The sequence below is a fragment of the Phocoena sinus genome, chromosome 9 (genome assembly GCF_008692025.1).
Source record: "Phocoena sinus isolate mPhoSin1 chromosome 9, mPhoSin1.pri, whole genome shotgun sequence".
Taxonomy (NCBI): domain Eukaryota; kingdom Metazoa; phylum Chordata; class Mammalia; order Artiodactyla; family Phocoenidae; genus Phocoena; species Phocoena sinus.
The window spans coordinates 40,751,947-40,773,065 of NC_045771.1; the positions used below are offsets into that span (position 1 = coordinate 40,751,947).

At 45.6% G+C, this 21,119-nt stretch overlaps 1 protein-coding gene across 1 annotated transcript in view; it reads left to right on the forward strand.

Annotated features, from left to right (window-relative positions):
• The first annotated feature begins 301 nt into the window (after window positions 1-301).
• Window positions 302-21,119, forward strand: part of ELMO1 (engulfment and cell motility 1) — a 578,694-nt gene continuing 557,876 nt past the window's right edge. The window contains exon 1 of the mRNA XM_032642958.1: window positions 302-506. The gene's annotated coding sequence lies outside the window, so the exon portion shown is untranslated. The remainder of the gene's footprint in view (window positions 507-21,119) is intronic.

A 21,119-nucleotide genomic window follows, 5' to 3' on the forward strand; every position in this document is an offset into this window, starting at 1 on the left:
CGGTGTTTGACATTTTCTTCTTTTTAAGTAGGGGGACTTCAAAAAGTCGTGGGCACCCCCATCCCCCAGGCAGAGTGCAGTGGGCCGGCGTCAGGGCGCCGGCTGGAGGCGAACGCGCCAACCACGCGTGTCCGGGCGCAGGTGCGGGGGGCGACGGCGGCCACTCTGCAGCGTCCGCTCGGGAGGAGATTTCGCGGCTAATCTCGGGATGCCTTGCAGATGCAAAATGTGTCTCTGGCCAGCAGGAGGAAGGAAGAGGAAGTGAGAGCAGCGGCCGCCGGCGGCGCAGCAGCCGGCCGACCCGGAGTGTAAGTGCGTGTGCTCTGGCGAGCGCGAACCGGCGAGGATGGGCAAGGGATAGAGGCAGAGCCACTCACACCGCCGGGACCCCGAGTTGGGCGACAGGCCCTCCGGTCCCCCTTCAGTGGTCGCGGGGTCGCCAGAGCTCTGACTGCTGGGAACCCTCGCCGCCGCCGCCGCCGCCGCCGTCCTGCGACCCCGGGCAGGTTCGTAAAGTTTCCTGGGCTGGCGCGGCGCCCTGACTCGCTGACCTCAGCGCAGCCGGGGAGGGAGCTGGGGCAAGGAGGAGGCGTCTTGCGCGGGGGGACTCTGGGCGCCGCGGAGACACTTTTGTTTTCTCCCTGGGGGCGTCGCGGCGCAGGCGGGGGGTGGCCGCCGGGGTGAAGGCTGCGGGCGCGTGGGGCACTCTGCCCCAGTTGGGAAAGTCAGGGCGGAGGGGGCGGCGGGAGGGCGAGTGGGAGCGGAGGAAGGGGCGCAGAGGAGGGAGCGCAGGGCCGGTGGCCAGGGAACCCGCAGAGATGTTTCGGTCAGGGCGGGCTGGAGGGGGCTGACTGAGGGCTGGGCTGCTGGCGCCGGGGGGCTGGGGACAGGGAGAGTGTGGAATTGTGGGCTTGGAGACCCGAGAGGCTGCGCGGGAGAAGGGACTGGCAGCTAGGACTCCCGGCTTTTCTCAGGCACTCGCAGATGGAAGGGAATCCCCCGGCGAACGCGCTCCTGGGAGGGGGCGGTGATGGGCTAGAGGCGTGGAGGGCCGGGAGGGACGCGAGGGGGCGGTTGGGGCAGCTGGGAGCCCCGGGCGACTGTTAGTAAATACCCGCCTCCCGGGGACACGCCGAAGTCCCCCCCTGGGACCGGGAAAGGAGGTTGGGGGCTTCGATGGGTGATCCCTGCATCAGGGAGGGTGCGCACCGGGTGCGCCTGAAGAGAAGGAAGGCAGCCGAGCTTCGGGGGCCCTGGAATCCGAAAAGAGAGGGGCGGCCGAGATCGCAAGAGTAGCTTTGAGGAAGAGGAAATACAGAACTCAGCCGGCCCGGGGGTGCGCGCCTGCGTTTGGGATTGGGAAGTTCGTGTGGTGCCGCGGGCGCGCGCGAGGGCGGCGAGTGTGTGTGTGTGTGTGTGTGTGTGTGTGTGTGTGTGTGTGTGTGTGTGTGTGTGTGTGTGTGTGTGTGTCTGTGTGTGTCTGTGTGTGACCGCGAGGGGCTCCGGAGCCGAGTGACCCTCTGCCACCTAGGGGCTGTTTGAAATTGGCTGCTCAGGGCAGGGGTTGCTGGCGGCGGGACCTGCGTTGACCTAAAGCCTAGCGCTTGGTCCCCGGTAGTGACGCTGCTCTGCGGGCCTCTGGACAGCTCCGGGGACTCGCGGGGCATATTTCGTGATGCCCAGTGCCTCAGACGTAGGGCCTGCTAACACCACTGGCCATAAATGATGCGGATCTGGTTCGTTATATTTAAGATTTCAGAGAACCTATGGCAAGGGTTTCTGCCTCTGGAGGCAGAGGCCATAGGCTCCTCGTTTATGGCTGCCAGTGACTTGGGGGTGGTGTGTGGGGCAGTGGAAGAATTTCTGAGTTGTTGTTCTTGGGTTTTTTTGTCTATAAAAAAAATAAAAGTACATAAAAGTTACTGTCTAACCCTAACCCTAACCGAACTAGTAAATAAAAGTAATTAATGACCCGTATTTATATATCAACTTTACAGAACTGGGCACTGTGAGTTAGACGGTCAGATCCCCTGCTGTCAAGTAGCAGACTTTTCTTCCTTACAGCTGACCTTCTGAACCCGCTCTTTACTATGGTACATTTCCTATCTCTTAAGGGCTGTGGTTAAAGGTTCATGTTGATTTCTTACCACACTTATTACTCACTTTTGTTTGTTTTTAATTAGATGGATTGTACCTCCTCTGGGGAAATTGTGAGGGAATGACCTAGAGTGTTGGGACTCTGCAGGGTGGATGGTGTGAGGAGGGAAGGGAGCTAGGGAAGAAGCTTGGTAGGTGTCAGGGAGGGGGTTGCTGGGAGGCTGGCCCAGACCTGGGTCTGGTGGAATTCAGGACCTGGAGCAGTCACTGGGTTACAGGATGGGTGGTCCTATTGATGGCCTTATCCCCCTTTTCCCCCCCTTTCCCGTGTCTCATCTCTCTGCCTTTCTTGACTACAGACAGATACTCTGACTGCCTTACATTCTTCTTTTTCACCAAGTTCTCTCATGAAGGCCTTGCACGTGTTATTCCTTTTGCGCAAGGAGCCTCTCCCCACAGTGTCCGGTTGGCTCACTCCGTTACTTCCTTCAGGTCTCTGTCCAGTTGTCAGTTTGCAGGAGGGCTTCCCTGACTGCCTCATATAAAATAGCAACCAGCCACTCCCTGGTCCTTTTAAGTCGCTTAATTTTCCCTCTTAGCACTTATTACCCTCTGGCATTATATATTCACTTGTTTGTTTGATTATTGTTTGTCTCTCCCCTTAGAATGGAAGATCCATTAGGGCAGGAACCTTGTCTTGTTTACGGGTCCAGAACTTAGACTGGTTCCCACGTAGTAGGTGCTCAAGAAATACTTGTTGACTAAGATACGCCTTTATGGGAGAGGCTCACCAGGGAAATATACCACAAAAACAAAATACTTGCAGCATCAGCGGCAAGTAAGAAGCCCAGGTAACGGGCTTTTGCTTTTTCTCCCCTGTCCTCTCCCCATGCCCAGCCACACTTCTTGCAGATCCCTTTCTACCTTGAGTAAACTCCTCCCCTTAGAATTTCAGCCTGAAGAAAGGAACAGAGAGGTGATTCCTTGGGGGAGTGGAAAACCAGAACAGTTTATTAATAACGCATAACTGCTTCAGGTCTGCTGTCTGTGTCATCACTCTCCTTGGAGAATGTCTTTTAAAAGTGTGTGGTACTTTAGCCAAAGAAAGACTCCCCTGGGAAGAAGGGAATTACTGTGAGTGGAGTGAAGTCAGAGACATCCACTGTATCCCACTCCACTCCCCCAGCAGATGGGAGACAAGGAGAGGAGAGGAGTAAGGGAAGAAGGAGAGGGAGACAGAAAGGGGCTGGGTGGCAGGTGCTGGGGAGAAGAGAGATGAGAAATGCCCAGGAGAAGCAAAATGAAAGAGAGAAAATGGATGAGGGGTTTCTACAGTGCTGCTAAATCATAAGCCTTTATTAAATTGAGATAGGGCAATATTTGAGTGTTTTAAAGTAATATACCCCTTTGGATGTTGGGTGTGAACGGGTAGGGAAAGGCAGAGGAAGGGAGTGCTTTGAAGCCTTGCAGAGAGGATGTGGCTAGGGGTGTGCTAAGGGGCTCTGAGCACACACTTTGCTGACATTATTATCTTTCTTAACACTGAAGGTTTAGAGGTAATCATTCCTTCGGAGGGCGTTTCCTGTCCGGATCTAAGACAGTGGGTGCCCTTAAGGTTTGTAACTGAAGCCTGCAACCACTTTTCAATGCCTGAAACCATCCAAGTGCGTAGTTTGATTTATAAGACATTCATTTTGTTGAACTTAGAAAAGGTGGGGGATTACTAAACCCTCTCTCCATCACAAAGCCTCAAGTGTTTGCTGCTAATTGTGCAACTCCAGTTCTGCTTCTTCTGATTAACTAGCCTCGTGTTTTTGAAGCTTAGCGTTACAACTAGGAATGGATCATAATATCAATTTATTAGGTCCGGACCAGCAGTTGAAAACATGAAATAGAAGAGAGTACAATGGAAAATTGAGTGTCTTACAAAACGGACACCAAATCTTAATGTCAAATGTATCACTTAATGTGGGTCATGATGAAAAAAGTCTGTTTTAATAATTCTGGAGGCCCTAGGAATGTACATTTTAAACCATTTACCAGGGATTCTGATGAAAGTGGTTCATAGGGCCATACTTTAAAAAACACTTAGCTCCCCGCCCCCCAAAATGCTATTGTTTAAATCTCCTGCAAGAGATGCTGTTTCCAAATGTTGAATCAGATGCAGTAAAAGCATCAGTCATTGACTTAACTTTTAAAATACTACTGTTTATAGAACTTGATGGTCTGCTAGGCCCCGAGGCTGACGTCTTGGCAATGCTGGAGAGCCAAGTATATGTTTTTCACTTCAGTGATATGGAGAGACAGTAGATTATCTGTAATAACTCTTTAAGTTAGAATAAAACGAGTGAAAATACTCTTTTCTGGACAAGTTTTAGTTTAAGCTTTTGAGGTCTTTAAGCTTTTGAGGTCTTTGGAACCTTACTTCACTGAACTTTTCCTTTCATATTTTATGCCTCACGGTCCCCATATGCATGCTTTTAATTACTTTCAGAGGTTTGCAAAGACAGAAGTAATCTCTTCTGGTGGCAGCCACACTGCTGTGATACACAGTCAGATTAAGCTTCTTAGCTGACCAGGGCTTGGGACTGGCTAACCAAAGAAGAAAAAGGCTGAGAACTTCAGCACTGTCCAAAACATCAGGATTTTGAAGACCAGCCATCCAGGGTACAGAGTGTGGCTCCCATGAAATGCGTGTGGCCCGTGAAAGCCTTTGAATACGCCAAGCACAGCATTTTTAGGTACAACAAAGCCAGCCTGCAAGCACAATGCAACACTGGTTGCAGTTTTCGGTTCCCTGGATAATTTAGGTTGTCTGAGTGTCAACAATTGGAACTTATAGATAATAGCCAGAACTGAAGCTCTCAAATCACGCTTTTGATCCATGATTAATTTAACTTGTGACTTAGTACTATGCTTTCTAAGCTTTCACAGGATAAGTACAGGTCTGCCTGAGCAGATTTTTGTCACTGGCCTAAGGTGGGGTGAACAGCCAAGTATTGTGTAGGAATCCATGCAGGAGAAGGGATGCTAGCTCATCAGACAGAATTAACCACAGCAACAACCTGGCCTAGTGCTGAGTAGAGAAATTAGTCACATGTATAAATAGAATGAGATGATGAGGCTCAGTCAGTGTTCTAGGCCCCCGCAAACACTGATTTCCAGAATCTGAGCAAGATTATTATTGGAACCTCAATTTTAGGAACTGAGGCTACAGTTTTGACTATTTTCTTTCTAACAGTTAATACGGGGAGCAAAACTTCCCTCAGTAGAAAACACCGGAAGACGTCCGTACTAATTGCTGGGCTCCAGGACTGCTATGGGTTGGGTGGGTTGTACTTGCCGGATAAGGAGCAGTGGTTTGAGGGCGGCAGGACTGAGTAAGCCCTGACTGAGCGTTGCCCCAGGGGGCTTGAAGTCACAGGATCCATGCAACATTTTCCTCCTTGTGCCGACAGCTGACATGCTTCCTCCTGGAATGCTGTTTTCGAAATGGTGGGGATGAACTGATATAGTATTCATATCCCATCTTATAGAAGTGGCTTGGAGAAATGAAATGTCACTAGTATATTTGGAGAGTAGATCTGAGCCTACACCCACCTTTTCTGACTCTTTTTACCCTGTTGTTTCTTGCCCGTGCATCATGCCTGTGTTGAATACTTATTCTTCTTGTTGGTTCTCCTGGACTAGCCTGGTCTGAGGCCAGGATCCCCACATTGAGCTATGCTGCGGCCCTCCCAGGGGGCCCTTCACTCCTGTATGCTGGTAGAAATTCCCTGGGATCTGATGGTTGTGCCCTGGGTTACCGTGGCACCTAGGGATGTGTCTGCCACCACCGAGGCCAAGTTTTTCAGTGCCTCCCTTTGGATATCCCGTTCTAAAGCTGACCTCTTTATTCCTGGGAGTCAGAGATCCTTCTCTCATGATATTGACGCGTATAAGCCAGAATGCAATGCATTAATCAAAAATGAGAATGATGTTTGCCGAGGGGAATAGACACATATTCTTTAGCCAGCATTTTTTTTTCTCTGTGGATGAGTCGTGGTGAAAGGAAAAGCATGGAACCACTTGGGGGGGGGGGTGGGACCAATTTGGGGGAGGGAATACGTTTAACAGCGTAATTTCCAGCTAGTCATATTTTTTGCTGTTTCTCCTGCCCCATGTATTAATACCAACTAAGTGAACCAGAGACTGGAGTTCTTAACCAGGATGGTTTCTCCCTTGGGTGACGCTGAGGCTACTGATTCTCTTCTTTTTCTTCCTGCAGTCTATTGCCCATTCTACGTTGACCATTTATATCAGGCAGTCTCAACCTTGGCACTGGTGACTTTGATTATCCAGAGGCTGGATAATCCTTTGTCGCGGGGGGGTGCCCTGTGCGTTGTAGGAAGTTTACTAGCTTCTCTGGCCTCTACCCACCAGATGCCAGTAACAGCACCCAGTTGCGATAACCAAATGTCTCCAGACGTTGCCAATTGCTAACCTCCTTCTCCTAGTAAGAACCATAGTTTTTTGTTTTGTTTTTTTTTTTTGTGGTACGCGGGCCTCCCACTGTTGTGGCCTCTCCCGTTGCGGAGCACAGGCTCCAGATGCGCAGGGCCAGCGGCCATGGCTCACGGGCCCAGCCGCTCTGCGGCATGTGGGATCCTCCCGGACCGGGGCACGAACCCGTGTCCCCTGCATCGGCAGGCGGACTTTCAACCACTGCGCCACCAGGGAAGCCCCACAGTTTTGTTTTCTTGCGTAAATTAGTTCAACTGTGGGCTATCAGACATGCTAGACTTTTGACAGCAGTTATAAGTGCCCCAGTTTTCTATTTACTGGTTATTCCTTTGCCCTAAGGTGGTTTATTCACAGATGGGTGGTCTCGTCCTTTATGTTCATTTATTTCCTCTACTTCTCCAAATTTCCTCTCTAGCTTCCTCTCCTCCTAAAATTGCAATTGTCTCCCTAACCCAAATTGCTTTCAATTCTGAATTTCATGTGTATTTCTTCCTGGCACCCTCTGGTTGAAAAAACTTTAGCTGGTGACTTTATGCCTCAGTTTCCTCACAGGGTCTTGAATTCTGGCCCCTGGTTACTGTGTTAGCTATAACGTCCACGTAATGCGAATAAGATAAATGAAATGAGGGAGGTGGTCGCAAAGCTCAGCTGGGCTCGTTCAGAGGTCTCTGTCACAAGATTAAGGAAATGTCTGCTTGGGAATGAGTTAACAGGGTGAAATGCCTCCTCTGCTGGTAAAATACGCCTTGGCTAGTTGGGTAGTAATAAATATTGATGTTCCATTAGCATGACCAGGGCATCGCTTTAAGGTATTGCTATATGTGGAGTCCTTTTCCACTCTGTCTATTAGATTTCTGTCCTAATCTTGCCACATTTGTTTTCTTATGTAATTATCTGTCAACCTGTTATTTACCTTCGCTGTCGGGCTGCTGTAGCAGAGTAGCATCTAGGGGCTTAAGGGATGGAGAGAGATTGTCCAGCTTGTGTACTAGCTCGTCTCCCCGAGGCAGTCGCCTTCTTATAAGTCACAGCCCTACAGTAAACCTCCACCCTTCCTTCCGCCCTTTGTGCCTTTTTTTTTTTTTTTTAGCTTGAGCTTGCATTTAGAAAGCCAGCGTTTTGTGCTGTGGGGTTCTGTGGCTGAGCAGTCCTGGATGAGCTATATTTTCCAGGCTGCTACACACAATTACCCTTAATTTCGAAGCATAGTGCATTTCAAAATAATTTTTTTTTTTCTGTTTTCAGGCTCTTTAATCCAGATGCAGAGCCACAGCTGGCTTTGCCCTTGCCCACCAGAAGGCATGTGGCTTGGGAGGTAGAACCAGTGGAGGGACTTTGGTTAGATTGCGTATTTTTGGCTGAGTGAAGAGTGAATTCCAATAACACTCAGTAAGGCTGATTTTTACTTGACTCCTGCCCACCCTTACCACTGCCCCACCCCATCATTTTCACAGCATTTTTATAGTGGTCCATGTGACCTAGTTATTCCAACTGTGGGCCATTCATAGGAAGTGACCAAGTATTCAAAAATTTCGATTTGGGGGAATAGGACTGATCCTTTCATACACTAAATAGTAAGTGTGTACTGTGTATGTATGTGTATGTGTGAGAAAGACACCCCCCCCCCACATATATCCATGTAGCTCTCCCAATATTGAAAGATCTTTAAAAGCAAAGAAACTATTATATCACCTGCTAAATCCTATTTTCTCCAGTGCTTATCACTTTTATAGCAAGTCAGTATAAATCACATTAAATCAAAACTTTTCTCAAGGAATGAATATATTTCCATCATCCTTAGACTTACTTTACTGCCAAGAAGTGAGTTCAACTCGTTAGAACTACTTTCTCAATTACTGTCCATTCTTTGAGAGCTTTGAGAAACATTTGCCTGGATTAATATGAGAGAAGCACAATAAAGATTTATTTATTAATTGTAGTATATTTTTAAAATGTGTGCCATATACTTAAATATACATGTAAATATTATTAAATTGAAATACTGTTGGGCTTACAGTACCCATCATAATACTTCACTCATTCATTCATTCATTCATTCTGCAGCCATTTTGATCGCATTTTATGTCCTGTAGTCAAATCTCTTGCTGGTCATTATCAGACCTGCTTCATATGAGCAGTGTGGTGAGAGGGGCTGGAGGGAAAACAGATCCATTAATAGATAGTCATTATAGAGTGTGATAAATGTGTGTTTACAATGTGTGCAGATCACAGAGGAAGGAGCTCACAATGAAGTGACTTTGAGAAGGATCTGGAAAGCTGAGTGTTAAAAAGAAAGAACCTGGTAAGACCAGGGAATACAGCCATCAGGGTAGTGGGAGAATGTTTGAGAGAGGCCTTGTGTCAACTCTTCTGGGAGCTGGGCATTTGGATTGAGCGGAAAGGAGTGCTAAAGGATTTTAGGCAAGGAAAAGACACAGTTGGAATTCAATAAGAAATCTAAGTCCCAAGGCCACATGGAAGATAGATTAGATGGTACAGCAGGAGGGAGGTGCCAAGGAAAGATGGAAGCTGTAAGCCCTTTCCTTCTAGGCCTACCCGGATAAACACACAGTCTTGGTCAAATGAATAAATAAAGCAGTGTGTTTGCTGTGTAAATGCAACTCCATCTTCAAGTCTGAGTAGTGGGCCAAAACTCTTCCTTTAAAGAGACAACTTCCAGAGGTCCAAGGCCCGCCCCCCCCAGGTTGGATTCAAGCCAAAAGGAAAGGATATTGACGTTGATGAAAAAAAGATTTGCTGACTGAATGGATTTGGGGGAAAAAGGGAAAAGTCTTTGAGGTGTGAAGCTAAATAAATACATACATGTTGGTTGAGGATTCAAATTATCTTTTGGACTCTCTTGGCTGGTTGACTTGGTGTATGTTAATTACCTTTCTCAGCCTCAGTTTTTTTTTTTTTTAAGAAGATGTTGGGGGTAGGAGTTTATTAATTTATTTATATTTATTTTTGCTGTGTTGGGTCTTCGTTTCTGTGCGAGGGCTTTCTCTAGTTGTGGCAAGCGGGGGCCACTCTTCATCGCGGTGCGCGGGCCTCTCACTATCGCGGCCTCTCTTGTTGTGGAGCACAGGCTCCAGACGCGCAGGCTCAGTAGTTGTGGCTCATGGGCCTAGTTGCTCCGTGGCATGTGGGATCCTCCCAGACCAGGGCTCGAACCCGTGTCCCCTGCATTAGCAGGCAGATTCTCAACCACTGCAGCACCAGGGAAGTCCTCAGCCTCAGTTTTTACACCTTTCAAATGGGCGTACTATAAGTCCCTACCTCTTGGAGTTGCTGAGGTAATTAAATATAATAATAATTGTAAAGTAGGATACCCCGAAAGCATTGGTTTGGACTTGCTATTATTGTTGATGTTATTAGTACTAATTCAGTAGTTTTTATTCAAGTTTTTAATTCAAATATGTTGCTAAAATCATTTAAAGACGTACGTTTATTACTTTATCTTCTTTAAGTGGCTTGGGGAATTCCTCCTAAAATCTTGACTAGACTATTAGGTTGATTTACATATCTTTTCTTCAAGAATACAGCAGAAGTAAACTGCTGAAAAACAGGTCAGGTAAAATTACCATCGATTGTGAATTAAAAGAACTGACATAACAAATCATGTTAGCAATGTGGGATCCTCAAATAAAACCTCTTGTAAATGGATCTCTATCCCCCATTCATTGTCAACTAACCTGGGATTTTACTGTTTTATTATTATTTTACTTTGGGTAGAGAGAATGGAGGTTGCTAATTGGGGGTCTTTCCCTTTCCTTGAATCCAGCCTTCTGGGGGCTGTTTGTACTTGTCCAGCGTGGATTGGAGCCCAGTGAGAAACTCTCAGTTTGTGAAACAGTAGTGGAGGAGCATTTGGCAGGACTTTCATTCGGTTGAACTGGGTTTCATATGATTATGTTTTATGTTAAGGAGTTAGCTCAATGGTTCCAATAGCGCTTTGTAAATGTCCCTTTCTGAATCATTTGGAACTTCCTGTGAGTAGGGGATGGTTCAAATGTTCATTGGCAGGTGGGTGGTAGGAAAGTATTAATTTTTCTTCTTTAACCTGAGCCTAGAAATCAGATTAGAAAATATTCTGGAGATGAATAATAGAAAAATAAAAGTAGGACGTCTATAATCCTGAGTGCACAGACCCACTATAGCTCTGTCATCTCAGCATGATTAACTGTACCAGCTTTCTCTTTCAAAAGTGCCCCAGGTTGGACCATTCATTTTATGGCCACCTAAGTAGAAGCCATCTGTTTCCATTTCTACTCATTCTGTCTGGCTGTTGCCAGTTTGTTTGAATGCCTTTTCTACTTTCTGTTCCTTCAGGAAGGCAACAACTAGCTGACAGGCTCACCAGCTCATTAAGCAGTGGCTCATGTACCCGCCACTTGGTAATGGCTTTTATGGAGTGGGTCGAAAAAAAAAATAAACCTCAGTGTAGACACTAAACTGCCATGAAGTATGGGTGTAGGAGAGAAATGTGCCGAATGAAAGCTACTTCTCCAAGCTTGTGCTTTGAAAAGTATAGTCCCCGCACCTCCTGTTACTATAGTCATGAAAAGGCACTTATCAATCACTATAATCAAATCTTGTTTGGTACCTGACAAATTATATACTCTCTTCAGTGTACAATAAAAATCTCCATCACTTTCTCTTCTCCCAGACAGGGTGATAAGTATGGATTTTTCAGCTGCTAGATTGTCAGTTGTGTGACAATGCCTCTTTACTATATATCAGGATTAGTGCGGAGCTTTAAATAGGATCCAGTGTTAAATAAATGTTTAAAGACCCGTAAAAAGATTTTTATGGTGAAATATAGATTTACAGCAAATCACTGGGGAATTATATCCATACCAAAATATATATCAGATTAAGAGTGAGTCAAACATATTAATTCACCTTGGACCCATTTTACAGATGAGGAAATTTACTTGTCAGGGAGGCTGGCTGCCCAGATCAATGCAAGGCCCAGGGAAATGGTATAATAGCAGTTGTTATGTTGAATTTCACTCTTCTTTCAAAATCGAGGAATTTTCTGCAGCATACCGAACGCTACTCTCTTTTGCTTCCAAGTCTCCGTCCATTTGTCCAATTTATTTTTGCCTCAGTTGAACCCATTACATTGGAATATTGTGTTCAGCTGGGAACAATTTGCTGTGAGAGCTTTGCTTCAGGAACATGTAAATGAGCACAGTCAGGGCAGCAAACCATTCATTACCTGAACCAGGGCCTACTGCCAGCAAGATGGCAGAGAAAAGAGGGCAGTAATGGTTGATTCATTTATATCCCCGTGAAACATCATTCCACTGTAGTAGAGATTGTGTTGTGATTATGGCCAGCTTATTGAGGGCCATTCGAAATCATTCAGATATGCTGCTAACAGTTCTAGCATTTGAAAATGCAGTGAACAGTCTGAGAATTGACACGTGGAGCTGAGAATGGTAAGATGCACGAAGGTGTACACAAATACAAGAAGTAAGTCATCATGGAAACCCCCAGGTCTCTTTTCATTTCAACATACGTCTTTCAGACAATGAATAGGCTTTAGGGTAATTTTTCATAACTAGATCAATGCAAGGCCCAGAGAAATGGCATAATAGCAGTTTTAATGTTGAACTTCACTCTCCTTTCAAAATCCAGGAATTGCACTGGGAAGAGTTGGGCTCATCCTTTTGAAGTGGTAAGTGCAAAAGAAGGTATCTAGTATCATATGCAGGGGAAGGGAAGTTGCCATAAGACTTAGTCTTCAGGGTGCTGGCGAGACCCTGGAGCTTTTAACTTTTAGGAGAGGGATCCGAGTGTATTTTAAATTCCTGGTGGCTATTGTGGGTCTGCGTTTGCCTCCAGTGTTTGCTTTTTAGATACTCTTTAATTCCTTTGTTCATTCACAAATATTTAATGAGCACCAGCTATGTTCCATGGGTGTGCTAGGTGATACATAAACAATGGTGGGTTTCCTTCCTAGGGAAGAAAACAGAATAGTCCTTTAGCTGATGTCATGGGCTGCTTAGACACCGGTGGAGGAAATGTACATTACTCAAAGGATTGCACAAATAAATGTGACATTTAAACTGTGCCAGGGGCTGTGGGGGAAAGGGCTGATGCTGGGAGAGCCTACAGCAGGGGGATTTATATAGTCAGGGAGATCTGGGAAGAGGAAGAACGGATTTTACTGGGGAAAGAAGAGTCCCTGTGGGTGGCTAGTGTGTGTGAAGGTCATGTGAAGGGCGGACTGGATGTTGAAGGAACTGAAGACCAGAACGTTGGGCAGGGGACACTCCAGGCCTGGATTAGGCTGAGGAGGTGGGCTCGTTGGGACCACGGCTCTGGGCCTTTACCAAAAGATCAATGAGAAATCACTGAAGTGTTTATCCAGGGGAGTGATGTGACCACATTTACGTTTTGCCGAGATCTTTCTGACTTCAGTGTGTAACTTTTACATCATTTAAAAGCGGTCACAATGTGACTGCACCATTACTACTTTTAGAATCTTAACAATTTCTAAAAGAATCAATTTAGCCACCGGTGTCTCCTTCAAATTTTAAAGAGCAATTTAACTGAGTGATTTAGCGTGGGTATTGCAACCACTTAAGAATGATATAGTACCGAGATCTGTGGTTCACAGACTTCAAAATGCCTAAGAATCGCTGGGGACCCAGAAATTGCATTTTAACAAGTCCGTCAGGTAATTCTAGTGCAAGTGGTCCTGATTCCACTTTGAGGAGCCTGGTCCTACAAAGTGCTAAGGAGTGAAAGAAGAATTATAAACCTCAAGGTAGAACATTATTGGGCAGCCAGTAACGGATGGATCCTCTTTATTGCCTGGGTTTTAACTTGGACCTGTTCTCCCCACACTGGCAGGATATTCTTGCAGTGCACCTGAAATGGATTCTAAATCCTTTGAGTTTCTTCTAATTTATTTCCTAATCCTTTCATATGCAGCTGTTTTGTCAGACCTGTGGCTTACTACTTCTATGTCTCTGATATTTTAGTTTTCATTTTGTAGCCATTTCATAAGAATCTTCTTATGTAAGTGCCGAAGGAAGCCACGAGGCAGGGAGGTAGTGGGGAAGCCTGACCCGACGAGGAGGGTGGTGAGAAGCCCCTCCGTGGATTTCGTTTACTTCGCCATCCGAAGCAGGAGACTGAGCACATTGTACGTGGGAGACACCAGACCATAGTTGCCACAATGTGGAATTGTTTCCAGGGACGTAAAGGGCCAGGGATACAGGAGGATTACTTCGGTGGGGAGGGCGTCTCCTTTAAAGCTATTCTCTAGTGCCCTCTTAAAATTCTGCTCAGAAACCGATCATGAGGAAGAGAGTGGGCTCATGGCTGTTCCCCAGGGAGTGTAAGAGCCCAGAATTCCTTCGCAAGTGAAATCAGGTTGAAATGAACATTAAGAGTAAACTTGGGACAGAAAAGTCACAGAAAAGGCATCAGGCAATTGGTGGCGAGAAGAGAGAATGAAGTGCCCTGAACCCACATCTCCCCCTGGTCAACGTGACACATCTCAGTAGTCACCTCCTCAGGGAGCCTTCCTTGATTTCCTGGTATCCCCTCCTGGGACACGCGGAGTGCTTCCCTGTGCTGGCATTTATCGTGCCTCTTGTGCCCCTTTACGCTCTGCTTCCTGTCTTTGTTCCTGAGTAGACTGGAGGTCCTGAGGGCAGATATTCCCAGTGCTGAGGCCACAACAGGTGCTCAGTCAGTGCTTGCAGGGAGAAGCACTAGGGTACGTGTATGTGCGCACTGCGTCCTTTTGGAAGAGCCCTTTAAAATGGCTTCTTTGCCCCAAGTCCGGGCCGCAGGGCCATGTGGCTCGGGGATGGCTGGCATGTAACTCTCATTGCACTCAGTTTTGCTGAAGACCAGTCCTGCCTGAGGTCACTGTGATGGAGGTGGGGCCCAGACCATATGTCAGATGTGGAGGACAAACGGCCGCTGGCCTTGCAGTGCCCTAATCCTGTGGTGGCAGTGGTTACTGCTTTACTGTCATTCCGCTGGACCCTGCGTGTAATGAACACTCCAGAGGAGGACACCAACGTTGTCATCACATTACTGTCTGCAGAAGTATTTATACCTCATGTGTCTGCTTGTAATTCTCTCCTAGTCACCAAAAAATCCTATGGGGCAGAGATATTAGAAGAGCATAAGCTGGAAGAATGTAGAAAACATTTCTTGGCTTAAACCCTGAAACTTCTACCCCCTCTGTGCCTTTATCCACAGTTCAGCCAATGTTGAATCTGGAGAATATGTTTCTCTCTTCCTTCCTCCCAGGGCCTGTGGGCGACCAGGCATTCATGACACAAACTGGGGCTGGGATCCTTACCACATACGTGGTTACCTACATTTTATTTATTATATTCTGAGAGCGCTGTGACCTTTATAATGTATGTTTCTAGGCTAAAATTGCACATTATTTTTCTAGCAGCTATCAAAGGTTTCAGCTAGCAATTGAAACTTGATAGGTGTCGTGGCTCTTCATTGCTGGAACCATTTATCCTGACGTTCAAGTGCTGAGCTGAGCCCATTACTTTTGAGCCAAACAGCACACACACTGTAAACCCCAAACTTAGTGTTCTGAGTTCACGCTGGAAGTGGAGCATATTTGGGCCTTTGGAGCGACATTCTCAGACCTTCCACAGCCCTTTCCTCCTTCAATTAAATAACCAAACGACTCCTTGCTTCCCCAGTGTGGGGATCATGCCAGTTGCTGAGTATGTCTATTCCAATTATGTATTCTGGAGCTGGGGAAATAACCACAGGATGGGTTTGGGGACCCACTGCAAGATGGATCTGAGCTGAAACCCCATTGATCACTTGAATTCCATAAGCACTTTCTCTGACTGGTGGGCCACCAGGGACATTTTGGGTCTCCTGGAACTAGTGTCAGTTCAGAGGCTGTGACCAGTAATCCCCCAAAGGTTTGATTATTTCCTATTCCCCACTGCACAGTCTCCTTAGTAAAAGGCTGCCAGTCCCTTTGGGGGAAGACTGGGAGAAAGATTAACAGTATATATTTTCGGCAATGTACCAGGGTCCTTCCTCAAGGGGGCCCAGCCTCCCCTTCAGTTAAGGGATTTTGCATCTATAAAGTGGTTCAAGTTGGGGAATTGACGGAGGGGCCACGACTCTGTTTTTATGGTTCAGGTCAGACTTTCATTCACTTGACCTAGAGCTCTTCTGCTTGTACAGATCCAGTAAGAATGTAGTAGGCTTCCTGTATATGTCACTTGTAGAAACACCATGATTAACTAGCCAACACCATAGGCCTGTGCGAATCCGGCTGTTCTGATTGCCGCTTTGACTCTGCTGTCTGTGTGGGAACCACGCCACACTAGAAGGTACTTAAATAGAACCCTTGACTGGCTGGAGGCCTGACGCCCTCACTCCCTTAGACACTTTGCTGAGCTGCCTTGGGGGAGTGACAGAGGCAGGATCTCCACAGCTAAACAGATGGAGTTTGAAATGACTCATTCTCTACTTGCTGTGGGCAAATCATTAAGCTCTCATAGCTTCCATTTCCTCTTGTATAAATGGGAATGGTGTCCATGTAATGCCACGATAAAATGAAACACGTTGCCAAGGAACAGAGTTCCTTGGCTCCAGCGGGTGTGCAATAGATGTGAAAGGATGTATACGTTTTGAACCTCTCCTCCAAGATTGTGTGTTCAAGACCAACAGTTGGTTAGAAGGGATGGAATTAGGAATCACAAATGAACTCACAAGATACACCATTCCTGTATCTTTCCACACCCTTCAGGTTCGCTGACTCTGAAACACGTGCTCGATTTTAACTTTTGTAGAAAAAAAAAAATGCCATTTCATTAGAATAGGTTATGTCTACAAGAAAATTTCATGATGTTTTCTGTTCTTTGCATTATGACTTTTTAAAGTTCACTGTGTTTTCCACTACCAGAGTTGATTCCTGCATCTTATTTTTCTCTCTTTAGAGAAAATAGGTCCCTAGGACAGGTGACCTTCTCAGTACTTCCCTGATGCTGTGCAGAGTCCTGTTTGTGGACCCCATTTGTGGACTTCATTGTGACTCATTCTTTAGACACTCGATGCCAGGGGAGTTGTGATACACAGGGACTGACTTTCTTCCTTTGGGGGGCAGGAGGCAGTCATGGACACACCAGTAACGCAGTGTGGCTGGTACTCTCATGCAGGCACCAACCACTGCTGCTATTGGTCAACGTCCTGCTTCATGGAAGATGTTGTACCTCATGAGCTCTGCAGGCTCTGGTGGTCCAGGCATGGAATTCAGGGTCAAGTGGCCAGAGTCTTGGTCCTGGGGCTGAACTGACTATAATCTGTGCCTACCCTGATGGCCTCAGTTTTCTTAGCTGTATAATATGGAGGAAGGGGGCTAGGTGTAATCAATGGGTCCCAATCAGAAATCTCTGGATCAGTCAACTGCTTCAGAATCATCTCAGTAGTTACAAAGAATTAGAATCTGGGCCCTCAACACCAGAAATTATGATTCTGGGTGAGTTCTGGAATCCGTATTTATACAAAGACTTCCTGCCCTAGCCAGTTGTGCTATGAAGCCCCTTTGGGGAATCCCTGGATGACTTCTAGGTGCCTCTTCCCTGTAGTTCTGCTCTTCATCCTTTACAACCTGTTGCCCTCTTAAATGTCTCCTGCAGAAAGCCTTCTGACCTCTGACTGATTGGTCTCCATAGAGAATTAGTTCATGCATCTGTGCAAAAAAAAGCAAGACAGACCTCATCAATTTGTGCTTGTTTACTTTTCTGTCTCTTCTGTTGGCCTGGGGGCTCCTGAGTATAATGAGGGTACCATATTTGTCTTTACATCCTCTGTGCCCTGCCCATTGCCTGGCATGTGGAATGTGCCCAAAGGGACATTTTAAAGACAGCAAGATGGGAGAGTATGAAACTGAAGATCAGCCCTTCTCTCTGCCTGTTAGCACTTCTGGGAAAGGTTTAAGAGACGTTTCGAACAAATTGCTCCAACAGGTTTGCCATTGCCCATTGAGTTGGTTAATCTATGCTGGCCCCTTCCTTTCAAATATCTGACTGTTACAGAGGTAACTGTATTCCATCCTGTAGCCTTGAGACCCCCAGGATGGATGTGGAATCACTGAGAGAAGTGGGAGGAGGAAGACAAGTTGGAAATTAACAGTTTAAACTCAGGGGTTTTGCAAATGCAAGTACTTCCAATATATGACTTGGCATTCCCTCTGTATGCCTGCTCCCTTCCCCAATTGAAAAAGACAACCGACAGTATGTGTGCCCAAATCATCCTCTGGACGGAACAGAGTCACACTGAGAAAAGGAAAGTTGATTTCCTGGTTGCCCTCCCACTCACAGAGTTCTGGGTGGCGCCATCCCACACTATTTGCATCACTGAGCTACACACACTGCCAAGACTGTGTCTTAAATTTAAACACATTCTCAGGAGGATAAAGAAAGCCTGAAGGAAAAAGGTAACGCTTCGCCATAGAGGTGCGTAAGCAGTGTACATTGTGTGTTTTACTTCTGCTTTTGGGTTAAGGACAGAACATTAATTAAAAAGTAAAAAGCTCATCTTCTGAGCAGCAATTAATTTGTGTATTGCTGTACTTTCATCTGTTGAGTCTTTGAATTTTTGAAAACATAAAGACTGAAAATTATTTCCTAGGGGTCTCTGCAGTGTGCCTTCTCACTTAATTGTTTTGATCTTTAGGCTACGTGTTGACGTGAGAAAGAACCAGTGTTAAAGAAAGAAATGTCATCGTAAAGTTCTGGTTCCTGATTTGCCGTCCGTGTGACACAGATGTGACAGGGCTCTAAGCGTATATACTCTGCTGTTCACTGGTTCTGCCCCACCCCCTTCCGGAGTCGAATGCTCCCATTTAATCAAGGCTGTTAAGAAGCAACATAACTGGATTCATTAGCCTGAGTTCTGAAAGCTCCTCTGAAGAGTTATTTTTGTATTCATCCAATTTTAATATTTGGGGACAGGCTGAACCACTTTCCAGGTGCCAAAAGTGATCATTCAGTTTTCTTATTAAATACTATTTTAGATTCAAAATTATTATTATTTTTTTTGTGGACTGCTTTGTGCCTTTGACCCAGTTCTCTTTTCCCTGGGATGTGTGTCCTGAGAGGATGAGGTTTATGATATTAGTAATACCTGAAATATTAATCCCTTTCAAGTGAAATCACTGCCCCACCCTCCTCCAACACACACACAAACACACACACACACACACACCCTCCCTTCCCAAACATGCATCTTGCATGTTGCTAAACTGCCTTTGGAGCATGTATGGGGAACACTGATTTTTCTCCTCTTTTCAGAACGAGAAAGAATATACAGAGGCCTTGTGAGACAGAGCTGGAGTAACCAAGGTCTCTGAATTGGCAAACCTGGGCACTGTTGTCTTTACTGTTCCTTTTAAGCAGGACTTTCGTGCTCCTGGATGATGTGCCAGGAAAGGAGGTCCACAGGCCTTGCAAGAATGAGTGAGCGTGCCATTCACAGAAGTGGGGAAGCTGTCAGCAGCCATTTCCTCTAACTATAATTTGCTACAGCCTGGAAATGAACAAGCGACAGCTATTAAAAGGGCTTTAGAATGATTGCAGTTAAAAGTAAAGATATTATAGACTACCACTTATACTTGTTTCTACTCATGGAAGGGCTGGATATTGGGGCCCATAAAATGTTTACAAAATAGTATCCTTGGTCTTTTCTATTTATGACCAGTCTACAATACTCTTTATGTCTTTTTCCATTTCATAGTGGCTTTGGTTTTGCTGATGTCTGAAGGAGGGTGACATTACATTGGAGGGAGCTGTGACACGTTTTCAGCATTGGTTGCTGCCAACCTGGGGTGAGGTGACTGGGGGTTATTTCATCTGAGTGTTAGAGTTCTTCAACATGTGCTTTTTCTGGGGGTGGGATGGGGGTAGAGCAGGTGCTCTTGTTCTTGGCTGGGTGTTGTTATGCCTGTTATATGCTTTTTGTGAGTTTCAGTTGTGGAATTCGAAAACGTCTTAGCCCGAAACGTATCTTAAAAATGTCTCCCCACCTCTCAGCTAATGTAGCACATCCTAGAGATGCCATTTTTTTTCTTGTGAATTGAACTAGAGGATTGTTGTCCATTTTGACAAGCCATTTTGTTCCAAATAAGTATACATGTTAATTTGCTTGACAGAGGAAAAGAGTACATGTATCTGAACTTGGGAGAGAATTCTGAAGGTCATTCTTGCTTTGGAAAGTCCCAGGCAATTCCATGCCCTTCGTCATCTCTGATTTCCTGCTGTTAAATGATTTGTATCGAGTTTCTAAAAAGGATCCCTTCGATGGTCTGAACCATGATGCTTCCTTGCTGGGGCTGGGTGGTTGTTGGCATTTGCCAAGCTTTGTTTGTAATTTTTCAGAGAGATGATATCTCATCTTTTAGTGAAAGGATCTTGGAGATCCTGAGTTACTACTTCCCAGCGTGTGGTGTTGAAGATGATTTAGGTATTAATGCTGGCTTTTGAAAGGTATTTAAATAATTGTTCATTCATTTTAATGCATATTGGAAAAAGGTAACAAGTGCATCAAATATATGATTTCACAGATTTTCATGCATAGGGTGAGACTAAGGTGAAATAATTTGAAGAGAATATTAAGTAAAATAGGGCTGGAAAATAGTCTTTGAAGAGCTAGAGTTTGGGAAATGCTGATATAATCCAAAGTCTGCCTTTTGCCAGTGATGAGGCTAGATAGGGACCAACATGCCAAAGTCTGCTTAGTGGTGACTTTGGGACAGAAATCCAAACAGTGTGTTACACTAGTGAATAATAACAAGGACAGCTAACCTTTACTGAGTGTTTACTGTGTGTGATGCAAAGTGATTTATACACATTATCTCACTTAATTCTCACTACAGTCCTTTGAGTTAACTACTATTGATATTCTTATTTTATAGATAAGAAAACTAAAAGTTTAGAGAGGGTGAATAGCTTGCCCAAGGTCATAGAGCCAGAAAGAGGCAGAACCGAAGAGAAAGATGGACTGCATGTCAGCTGATCTTAGGTCAATGAGAATAGTTAACATCAAAGAAGACCTTGAAGAAGGGATCCTTTTGTTAGGAGATTTGAAGACCTGCGGAGCAAATATTTGTTGAGAGCTTAAAAGTGTGCTCAACTGCTGGGCACCAGGCACCAACTGAGACTTGCGGAAACCCTTGTGAATTAAGGGTTTTGTAGCCTTGTTGGAGTGGGTGACTTTCGTAAGACTTTCTTGGGGAGATTCTCTATGAATTAGCATGTTAAATGCTGAGAAGCCTCCAGTCAGAGATCTGTTTTCTTCTGTAACATGTTGGTTTTCAAACTCAGTTAACCACAGTTTCCCTCTTTCTCCAAATAAAACCTGTCACATTTTGCAGAACCATTATTCTGTGGAGCACCCATTTGTGAAGTCACCTAATCCTTTTAACTCATTGTACACGTGAGAAATCGGAGGCCCATGACTTGGCCAAAGTCAAAACTAGTTGTTGGCAGAGTTTGTGT